Here is a 12,787-nt window from a genome sequence, read left to right on the forward strand (position 1 = left end):
TTATTGAAGAGCGTGGTGTAAATGTCAATTGCTTCCATGGGTAAATGTCTTAGTACAACGTTGGATATACCATCGACTCCTGCTGACTTTTTGTTTTTTATTGAGTTGAAGATGAGCTGAAGTTCAACCTTCGTCACTAACAAGGGACTTGGTCCCGTTTGCTCGGCGACTATGGCATTTGCCAAGGAATCGTCATTGAACCGCATGAAACCGCTGTTCTCAGATCGCCATTGTGTCATATCATTTCGAAGGTAAAAGTGATTAAGTAGGGCTCTGTTTTCCAGGTCGTGGTTGTGGCGAATGCTAACATTCACCTTGTACACTTGCTGGAAAGCAGCTCCCACCGCCTCCACTTTTTCCTTCGGATCTTCAATTATATAAAAGTCATCGTCAAAGATGGCTTCTTCTGGATCTATTTGTGCTGTCCTGAGTACGTCTCTGTTCTCTTCAGTTCTTTGGAGTTTAAGACACGGAAGGTCATTATCGTTTTTTTTCCTGAATATCTTGTTGATTTTGGGGAACATACTAGGGTCACTCGAATTAACTGACCGGATCTTGCGGTCCCAGTACTTGTTAATTGATAGCCTGTAGTTAATCATCAGCTCAAGAAATATCTCGAAGATCGAAAGCTTCTTAATGACCGGCAGTAATGCTCTTGATATTTTAAAAGCGTTCGATAGGGTTTGGCATCAGACCCTCTTATAGAAAATTCGTTTTTCATGAGTACCTACTTTATTGGATTAGTAATTACCTTTCGGATCGTTCAATGCAAGCAGTATTGGATGGGTACAAGTCTGAAAACCACAAAATAAATGCTGGTGAGCCCCAAGGCTCTGTTCTATCTCCAACATTCTTTCTCATTTGTATTAATGATCTCCCGAGGAGACAGAACATATCTTTATTCTCGGAATCTGTATCACCAACCACCTTTTATGGAATGTTCACAAACGTGATCTTGCCAAAAATGTCGCAAGATGTTTGGGTTTTCTAAGGCGATACAAGAAGTTTTTCTCCCCCTCTGATCTGGCTGTTATCTACAAAAATTATATGCGTCCAAAACTTGAGTATAATTCTAATCTCTAGTCTGGTGCTCCTGCAACTTACTTAAGCCTCTTGGATAGCATTGAACGTGGAGCATTACAATTAATTGGTGATAAAACCATCAAAGGATCATGTACGTCGCTTGAACATCGTCGTAAAGTTTGTTGTCTCACGTTTTTTTACCGTTATGCCCAAGAGAAATAGCCAGCTGCATTCCTCCCCTTAAACAGTTCAACGGTAGTACTCGCGCTCATCAGTATACACTCGAGCCCAACTTCGGTCGTACTGTTAAGTACAGAGATTTGTTCTTTAGCCGTACTACGCGAACGTGGAATGCCTTACCACACTCTGTTTTTCCCGGTCATTGCAATATTCAGGAATTCAAAACCAATGTACACAGACTAGTCTCTTCAACCTCTCTCTCAATTTCCTAGTGCTCACACTGTCTTTACATAATAAGGGTAATAATATCTCCTTGAGTGTGCTCTTATTATACAAAAAAATATGACAAATGGTATCGTTAAACATTGAAAAAGTCGCGTCGGTAAGAAGTCTGTCAAAAGTCCAACCGTCCTTACGCGTATTTGTTGTTTAGCCATTATGCAAGCAAAACAGAATATTTTTAAATATTTCAAATACATTTTTAAAATAAAAAAACAAGTTTTTTATCTAAAATATCTTAAATAGCCATAATTTATTTTATGTTTCCCTGTGAATGATTTTATAATTATTAACCTTTTATATTTAATATGTATGACATTTAAAACATGATTTGATATCAGTTAAAAGTTAATTACCACACCTTTCTTTGATATTTAATATCTCTCAATCCAAAGCAAAACAATCAAAACACCTTCTATTATAAATTGCCAAACTGAAAAATGTAGCTTATCTATATGTATAGGTATAACTTTAACAAGGACACCATCACTGATGTCAGCCAACAACTCTGCCATGCCCTTAAACGTAATATTCAACAATTAAGACAAGAATTCATTTCATTATGATGGCGGGTCAATTAATAAAGGAATTCTGAAGCATGGAATTCACATCAAATTCACCCTCTCCCTATTCTCGCTCATATAATGAACGGAACAACAAGCAATCCACACTCTGCAGTCTGCGTATACATGTTGCAACTCTCTGAAAGCTGGGGTTTTTGGTCTTCCGGCACAATAGACACATAAAGGAACACCAAATCGGAATCTAAAAGGAAGCAGAAGCAGAAGCACTAGGGCAGACAACAAAAGCTGGAATTTTGTCAACAAGTATACCGTACGGTCATAACGCATTGACAAGATAATTACCTACCCTAAAAAAGGACATGGTGACAGTATATAGTTGGCAGGAGGTGATATAAAATGTAAAAGGGTGTGATATGATTGTATTAAAGTCACACACATAAGACTCATGTGTCGAAATTGAGACATTCAGAGATGGACTTTATTAAAATGTGTAATTTAAAAATAAAAGGACACACGTGGATTTTTGGGCTGTCCAACCATGCAGCCATGCAGCCATGTGGGAACTTGTAAAAAAATATTTCTTTTGTAATTGTTTTTACCTTTTGTCGGTTGTTTCGAGTGAAAATAATGCGTGTTTCAAAATTGTTAGATATTTCGGGTATTTGGAAAAAACAAATCCTTGGTATATTCACATTTATGATTTAATAAAAGACCGAAAGGACAGGTAAGAGATGTTTGAAGAAAGTTTAGTCAAGTGTTGTTTTTTTAATAATGTGGTTTGCTGACCAATCTTGATAATTAGGGTTCAAAGGGGTTAGAAAATGGGACAAGTGTACTAAATTTGATATTCCTGCTGTATTTATCATTCAAAATGGAAATTGATAGTTTTCCTTAGAACTAAGAGTAACGTAGTGGTCTATTAGTAAAAAAAAAAGGTTTCTCTTTCAACTGAAATGCCGTTGTCATTCATTTCTGAATTCAATAAAAGTTGCGCAAATTTTAAAAGATACATTTCTTTCTTACAGTTATTTCCAAATATATCTGACGTAATATTTCAGATAATAATTTGTTTGCCACTTAATTTTCTTGCGAAAAAGTAAATAATAAACTTGAATCAAGTTCTTAGCAGATTTCAAGACGTCTTTTAATAACCTTCGAACTATCAATGTCAATTTATTCTGTAAGCTCAACATTTTCATCTTGGTGAAGTTTACGAACGAACAACGTCTGCGGAATTCAGAATCGGTGGCATTATTGAACCACATGTTTTCTTCGACACGTTACTGTGAATCGCCCGCGTTAACAAGCAAAGATTACCGACTCTTTATAATAGGGAGATATGGACTTGGAGGACATGGTTTCAACAGGATGGTGCCAAAAGCCACAGAGCACATATTGCAACCAATTTCTTAAAAAGAGAAATGGACCAATCTCGTATGATTTAACACCTCTAGATCATTTTCTTTGTGACTACGTTAAGTCATTGATTTATGGCAACAAGCCAAAGCCATTGGAAAAGATCAAAGTCCAAATTGAAGGCAAAATATCCGCCGTTTCGGTCTGAATTTAGCAACGAGCCATTGCAAATTGGGTCCAATAAATCATTTACTTTTCAACCAGGCTAAAAATTTGTTAAAGTCTAAATATTCAATAAGAGTATAGTTTCGGTTCTTTAAATGCTTTTTGTTTTCGTAGTGTGATTTTGATTTACGAATTTATCTAAAATATCTTATAAGCATTTCGTAATCGTTATTGGCGAGATGAAAGCGTTTATTTGGATGCGAGTTTGCTTTCAGAGGAAAACTTAAAAAAAAAAAAGAGTTTTAAGCTTTCGGGATGTTAACAAAAGAAAAACAACAATTTGCATTAAAGCCAAATTCCACAAAATGGTCCTATAAACGCGCATGCCCCAACGGAAGAGAAGGATGACACTACCAAAGAAGAGCATGAGCTCCTCCATAAAACCTATGAGCAATGCCCCAAGAATAATGTAAAAATTCTCTTGGGAGACTCTAATGACAAGATTGGTAAAGTCTCCATCTTTGGTAGGTCATTTGGAAGAATCATCTTGAACGACATCATGTCTGTCTGGAAACGGACTAAGGCTTATTGACTTCTTAGCGGGAAAGAACACGGTGATAAGTAGCACTAGATTCTCCCGTCCGGGTATCTACAAAGGCACTTGGTGGTTCCCCGATGATCGAACCCGCAACCAAATCTATCATTGCAATAGACGGAAGACACTCCTTAAGAATTCTTGCCGTTCGCACGTACAGATCAGCCAACATATATTCCGACCACTATCTAGTTGGTGGAAGCTATTAGACGAACATCAACCACGAGGAGAAGATTTGACGTTGGAAGACTGCAGCAGAAAGACATTGCAAATGCCTTTGCCATCAAAATATTCTTAGAACTTGCAAAGAACCCGACTACGGATGAGATGTATCAGAACTCTGAATTTTTTTGAGCAAACAAAACCAAAACGAAGGCATATAGGCTATGTGGGCAAAGGAATACACGGATCTCCCGTCAGCTCTATGTCGATAAAAGAAAGAAAAAGAATCATGACCCGTCTAAAGTCAAGACAATCCAAGGATGTTATAGTAGGAAGCACGTGCGCAGTTTTTATAGACTAGTCAAAAAGCAAACAACGGGATTGACTAGCTGCCCTGCTGCTAAAATTTATAAAGATTATTGTGACCAGCTGCTTAATGGCGATGAAGCCCACGATCCCGTTAACTAGCAGCCTCGACAAACCCATTTGGTTGATGATCTAAAGTTCCACCCACCCTACCTGAAAGAGATAAAAGTTGCCATCACCATGCTGAATTCGAACAAAGCTGCAGGTTATGACGGTTTACTGGTGGAGCTTTTCAAGCACGCGGGAGCTGATCTGGTGAACGCCTTCTCTGCGCCAACTACAGAGGCTTCAGCCTTTTAAACATCGATTACAAGATCCTTGTATCCTTTTTCATATTCATAATCAAACCAGGGTTGTTTATAATGTTGTTTATTTTGTTTTGTTGGCATTAATGAAATGGTGTTTTTTATAAGACGCGTCTTTAATATTTCCATCCATGTTCATTATTTCGATCTGTCTACTCATAATTGAGCGATATTTATCTATTTCCTTGTGATTCCATTTGTATTTTGGTAGAGGATTAATCGCAGTATCAGTATTTATCGTTTCATGGGTACTTAATGCAATGGTTGTAACTATAGGTAAATGGTCTGAAATTTGCTGTGATTGTACCTCGAAATTTTGTATTATGTGGTTCCATCTCCTTCAGTTAGACTAAGGTCGATAACTGAACTGCCTTGGGCTCCCACAAATGTAAATTTAAAAATAATCATTTATAAATAATGATTTTTTTTAGATATTATATTATTTAAGAAGCTAGGGTATTTATTTAAAGGAACTTCGGAAAAAAACAACTCAACATTTATTGAAAATACGGTTCGTGATTTGAGTCAAATTATTTTTCAACTTGAGGGCTTGTAAATCAGAACATACAATATAAATGTTAAAAAAATACTTTTGAATCATACGCTGGGGTTATCTAAAGTACTTAAAAGTAAAGTTTAAAAAATAGATATGATCTGGATAATTTTTGGCGATGAAATGTGAATTCATTTGTCTACGCAGATGAGCCTGAGACTATTGACGCCTTGGAAGAGAATATTCAGCGCGTTATTACTGATAAACGGACATAATTTCTATAAAAATTGATCGAAAATTCACGGTACGTATATATAAGTATGTAGGTGCGTGCATACAATATGCCGTCATACCTTTCAGTTGAATTAAAATGACAAATCTATTATTTCGGGTTTATTATTCGTGTTTTTTTTTTCTTTTTTAAATAAAAAAACAAATTCCCTCAGCCCACTTGAGACAATAATTTAAATCTCGCCCAGGTCCTTGAAAAGTTAAGGGTGTTATTACCCTCTAAACCATACGTCTCTAGAGAATTCTCATTGCTAAGTCAGAATTGGTAGAAACTCAACCGCTGTTATGTAGCTGCTTCAACACCAATGGCACCATCTTTGACATTATGGTAAAAACCAAACGCACGCCGCCGCCGGCTTGGTATTCGAGGAGACAGTACGTTGGCAGGATCAATTACTTGAGGCCTAGGTAAACGATGCACTGTAGCGCCAACTAAAGAATGGCGAGAATACAAGAACTGAACATACGAGGCTGTCTTGCAAAACTTCGAAAATAATAATTATATAATGATTAGATGGACAGTACATCGGGTGTTTTTTTAAGAGTTATAGAACTTTCGATACTTTGGCATATCACCATGCAAGGACTTAGCTACCATTTACATCCGAAAGCAACACGGATTCAGAATAACAGTGGAACTGTCATAGATTGGTCTTTAAACGAAAAGATCATTGCTTTTTTGTCCCATACAGACAATACTCGAAAGATATTGGAAACCTTCTAACATCTCTACCGGTTGTCTAAAAATATCAAGAATCAGAGAGTAAGCATCCATCGCGCGTCCATTAAATTTGTGCATTTCCATTTAATAAAGCAGCATGCGGTACGCCACTTATCATCAGCAGTAACTTCTGCTAAGTAGGGCTAATGTAATCCACACAGGAAGATCCAGTGAGAATCCTGCTCGTTCAGCGTTAATTCCGTCGTCAAAGTAGATTTTTAATCGCTCTATACTACAGGAAGAACGCATATATTACTCTCCAGTTTTGCACTGCGTGAGATCTCGTTTTTTGGAAGCTTGATATTTATATTGTGCATGTTCGGAAGATTGTTATCATTAAACGTCGCACTTTTGTAGAATGGGCTCAAAACCAGATGGCCACTGTACCGATTTACACAAGTAAAAATGTGTTTAGCGATAAAGTTCATTTTTGGTTGAATAGCTACACAAGCCATCGTTGACCGCCACTGCCGTTACATCTTCTTAAATTCACTGCTTCGGCGGTGGTGCTACATGCCATACAGCCAACGGAACAAAGGATTTACTGGAAGAAACTTTTGATGAGTGCATTACCTCGCGTCGCACAGTGTTTCGGTTTGTATGGGAAAGCGGAAAAAAGTATGTTTAATCTGAACGGTTGAACGGATTTAAATGAAATTTGGCAAACATGTTTCGATTAGTCTTATACATATTTGGTCAAAATTTAGTTGAAAACAAAATAACTGGAAACTAAGTTATTCACATTTTTATAAGATTTGAGGGTTTTCATGTTATATTTAAATATAAGTTTTTTTAAGTGAAATGTTAACTTTATATTTTGAAAAAAATATTATCATTAACTATGTATATTATAAAAGCAAATAAATAAATACAAAAATAAATGAAAAATAATTATGAAGTAGTGATTTTATAATGCTTAAAATGCGTCTACGCTGATTGGAAGTATTTTCTCTTTTTTGCCTGTATCCTTTAACCTTTTATTATTGGATCTGAGGATATGAGTATGTGATGCATCATATCTTCATTCGTCGCAATTTGGCTGCATTATAAATTCGGCATTCTTGATCTACCTCGGAGAGCGGACCAACAGGAAATGCACAGCTTTAAACTATTACTTCTCCATGGATCAAAACCTTATGTATGGTTGCTCTACCATTAATAATTCTCACGAACCGTTCAGCAGTTTCCCACATGTAAGCTGAATTTTTTTTATCATTCGACGTAATTACTTCAGGGAAAACAGCAAACCGCCAAATTAGGAATTCACTAACTCCAGTGATTACTGAAGTGATGGTTGGATTTGCAAAAAATCTTCTGGAGGTGTTGCCGTCATTACTTGTCGCCGTACCTTGTTTTACAAGATCGACAATGATGCCCAGTTTTTCATGAAACTCCTACTGAATTTTCTTCTTCTGAACATCTCTAATATGGCGGGTCTCATTGATTAAAATGGCAAATGCGCGAAGAGGTGACATTGCCATTTTCAAAGCTTCCCTGTTTACAGCTTTGGGTCTTATATTTGTCAGGTTATTAAATTCAGAAGTTTTAGTTCCACATATGAAACAGAAAGAAGCTGCAGGAGTTTCTGTTACAGATTGGGCTGTCTCCCCGTCCAGCATTGTGAACATAAGTTCGTTTTTGATTGTTAACAGATTACTGATTTCTTTAACAAAATAAAATTGGATGGCTCTGCAGTATCTTGTAGAGGATGGCCGATCGTTGTTCCACACAATAATGTCCGTGTTTTCCCCCATTGACATAAAACGTTTCTTTAATTCTGACAGCACAGTTTCAATTTGCACAGAAATTAAGTTGGGGTATTCCCTTACAAAATATGGTCGAAGATTATGAACATCATGACCATTAGTAATAAGTTCATTATGCAACACCGAATAAGGAATTTCGATTGAATCCATTTTAATGTATTGAATTCACTATATATGTTTGTTAGTATATTTCACTTTCACTTATTGCTTGATCAAAGCGTAAACATTTTTCTTACACACCTTGCACAAATGCTTAATAACCCAAGACTGACTTTTTTCATTAATCCTTTATACCTATATATAAAGATTTAAGTAAGATTTATTTGTACCTGCCCTACTTTGAGTGAAAAGTGAAAAAAAAAATAAAGCAATATCCCTATTCCTTTTCTTTATTTTGTATTAAGCTTTATTATATAATTCAAAATATCATAAAACTATATTATTTTTTGTGTGTTGTTTTCAAGAAAATTGAATTCAAAGTCTAGTTCTAGGCAGAAATAACTGGTTTCGTAAAAATCGAAATTCTCACACCTGGGTCAATGTATTAATTTTGTTTTATTTGACATTTTTTTCTTAAAATAATGAGCTTAACCAATTCATTCTGACAATTAATGACAAAGAAATCAATCTTTTTGGTAAACACGACATGTATGATCATAATAAAGTATTGTAAGAGACAATAGTTGTGCAATTTTTAACAGTCAGCGCCATTTAAAATCATTTTCATTTCTGGTTCCTCCAGTTCTAGTTTCCCAAAAAAATTAATCCTGAAGACAGGACATCTTCCAAGGAAATGATAAATGTTTTCCCTTTCACGCATATTACAAATAGTGCAGAAAATTTGCAAATCTTCTCTGTGGGGTATAAAGTTAAAGTTCATAATTTCACCTCTGGCCTTAAAAACAATAGATATTGTGTCAGTTGAGTATTTTTCATTAAAATAGTTGTTTTCGCAAAGATTATGGTTTAAGGTGGCATATACTTCGCGATGGGTTGAAGTTAGTGCTTTTTCAATGCTTTCCACTCGCATTTTTTCATTCACCGCTTTAATTAAATTATCGAATTCTTCCTTCCATTGATGGATATTATCCATAGTAATCCTTAAAGTCTGACCAACGAACTCTGCGAGTGCTTTCCAATGTTCATAAGACAATATTCTCTTCTTTATCACTTAACTTCCTATTCGTTTGGTCAACCTTTCTCCGTCCCGTACCATAATTTACGCAATGAAGTTGAAAAGAAGTCGCAAGGTTTCTATGAAAAGTGGTGAGATTCCTGTTTCAACAAATAGCATATGGTTTGGTGAGGATTGTGGGAGCTTGAAAATTGGCTTTAAAAAAATCGGAGCAGTTTTTCTACTGTATCGTATGATTTGGATCCCCACACTTGAGCTCCATATAGAATTATTGATTTGGAAAATGCGACTTAGTATTTGATTCTCATCGATATATGTTTATCTTCCAGAAAGTTTTTCCATGCGGCACTTATAGCTGATTTAGATGAACCGCCACACAAATAATCGGAAATATCGTCTATAAACATTAAGAATGAAAATTTGACAGTTGGCTACCGTCCCAAACAGCAGAAGTCGTTTGTTCATACAACTTTTCAATCAAGTTGCCAAATTTTTTTGATAGACCTACATTGCAAAATTTATAAAAAAGTGCACTTCTGTTCACCGTATCAAATGCAACTTTAAGGTCCACAAAAAACGCATAGAGCTTTCTCTGGTCGAGTTTTTCTCACGGAATCCTGCCTGGAATTCGCTTAAGCATCTATTTTGTGAAGTCCAACTCTTAAAACGATTTGCTATAACCCCCATTGATATTTTTAGCGCTGAGTTTAAAAATGAAATGCCTCTATAATTATCAACCTGATTAGGGTCTCCTTTTTTAAGGATTGGAAAGATTATGCGCTCTGCTGCGCTCTCCAGTTTCAAATATTCGGTCTAGTTCTTTGGTAAGAATTTCTTATAAATCATCATTGGCATATTTGAAAAATTCAATAGGAATGCCGTCAGTTCCTGGTGCTTTGCGATCTTTACTTTTTACTAACCAGCCTCTTACTTCTGCTTGAGTGATGGTTTTATCCAAAATCAAAATTAGTACATCTGGTCTTGCATACTGAAAACGAGGCTAGAGTAAGAAATGGAGAGGATTCAGCATATTACTGAAATATATTTTTAGCTGTGCTGCATTGATATTAGGTCCAATTATAAATGTTCTTCCATTTATTTTATTAAGCATTTTCCACAGAGTTGCCGAGTCCTTGCATTGCGAAATTTTGGTTGCTGCGATTCTTTTAAACTCTGTTTTCTTGATTTGGCAGGTGTTTTTGCAATCTTTTTTGCATTTTAAAACATAAGCTTGTAGTTGAGTTAATCGTACTTACGGTAGAGTTCTAAAAGAGCGAATTTTGTATTCTCTGTTTTTCACATTCATAATCAAACCAGGGTTGTTTATAATGGTGTTTATTTTGTTTTGTTGGCATTAATGAAATGGTGTTTTTTATAAGACGCGTTATGTCTTCAATATTTCCATCCATGTTCATTATTTCGATCTGCATACTCATAATTGAGCGATATTTATCTATTTCCTTGTGATTCCATTTGTATTTTGGTAGAGGATTAATCAGTATCAGTATTTATCGTTTCATGGGTACTTAATGCAATGGTTGTCACTATAGGTAAATGGTCTAAAATGTGCTGTGATTGTACCTCGAAATTTTGTATTATGTGGTTCCATTCTCCTTCAGTTAGACTAAGGTCGATAACTGAACTGCCTTGGGCTCCCACAAATGTAAATTTAAAAATAATCATTTATAAATAATGATTTTTTTTAGATATTATATTATTTAAGAAGCTAGGGTATTTATTTAAAGGAACTTCGGAAAAAAACAACTCAACATTTATTGAAAATACGGTTCGTGATTTGAGTAAAATTATTTTTCAACTTGAGGGCTTGTAAATCAGAACATACAATATATATGTTAAAAAAATACATTTGAATCATACGCTGGGGTTATCTAAAGTACTTAAAAGTAAAGTTTAAAAAATAGATAAGATCTGGATAATTTTTGGCGATGAAATGTGAAGTCATTTGTCTACGCAGATGAGCCTGAGACTATTGACCTTGGAAGAGAATATTTAGCGCGTTATTACTGATAAACGGACATAATTTCTATAAAAATTGATCGAAAATTCACGGTACGTATGTATATGTATGTACGTGCGTGCATACTATATGCCGTCATACCTTCCAGTTGAATTAAAATGACAAATCTATTATTTCGGGTTTATTATTCGTGTTTTTTTTTTCTTTTTAAAATAAAAAAAAAAATTCCCTCAGCCCACTTGAGACAATAATTTAAATCTCGCCCAGGTCCTTGAAAAGTTAAGGGTGTTATTACCCTCTAAACCATACGTCTCTACACTCGCAAGCTAATTTGCATATAAAATACTTTAAAATGTTGTCAAAATATATGTTATTGAAAATCACTTAGCACTTTCAAAACCAATTCACCTCAAATCTAACGACCATCAGCTCAGCATCAGATCAACCCTATTTAAGTTCGTTCTACATAAACACTATGGTAGCAGCGCGCGGCGGCATCGAGCACGGAGGCGATACAAGTTAAATATTTCAAATCTTCCAACCCCCTCTATATGTGAAAGTCAAGTGGCGTAATAAATTCTATAAAACTTCAACAGATTGGCTATGAATATAAATTGAGCCTAATGGAATCTATGATAGAAAACCAAGTTAGTGTAGTTAGCATATTTTTGCATCAAGAGTTTTTCGCTGCATGCAGCACATCACAGTAGTTCGATTCCTCAGATCGACTTCTCCCTTCATTCTCTTTTTTAAATATTTTGATATTAATTTTTATTCAACCCCTCTTGTTTGTAATAAATGTTTTTTGAAACAGTAGCATATTTAAAAGCAACACAACCCCTCGTACTTATATTTAACATACCACCAAAACCAACTCTACTGCAATATCTTCCTAAGGAAGGTAGGTATATCGGAAGTAGAATATTTTACAATCAATTAGTGAAAAGGAGCGAAAATTAAGAGATTGATTAGCTTGATTTTTAGGGTGAATATTTTGTTGGCCGAGATTTTAACGGTGTTTTTTTTGTACCGCGTTCAAAATTTAAATGTTTAAAGATAAAATTAAATTAAATCAAAAGTAATAATTATAGTATTTTTTTTTCAATTTTTAAGTGGGCAGACACAGACAGAGACCTTTTGATCAGAGCAGAAGGATAAGAGAAATGAAATCTTCTTTATGAGATGTCATAACTAGGTTTTGTAATCTCAAAGGTTAAGAAATAGAAAATTACGTTTTACTTATTCTTTGTGTTGTCCCTGTATAGAATAAAATGGAAGCTGAAGACAGTAAATCAATTTGATTCCAGTGCAAAGATGTCATTGTTCGGGTTTCGTGGGCTTTGATGATAAAATTATATCAAAATGGTTTAAGAAGAGTGGCGAACATTATGTGTATCAATGATTGTAGAGTTTCAAAACCTTAATTTTATATTTGATAAATGAAAAAT

Source organism: Eupeodes corollae, chromosome 1 (assembly GCF_945859685.1).
Source record: "Eupeodes corollae chromosome 1, idEupCoro1.1, whole genome shotgun sequence".
In the NCBI taxonomy this organism is placed as follows: Eukaryota; Metazoa; Arthropoda; class Insecta; order Diptera; family Syrphidae; genus Eupeodes; species Eupeodes corollae.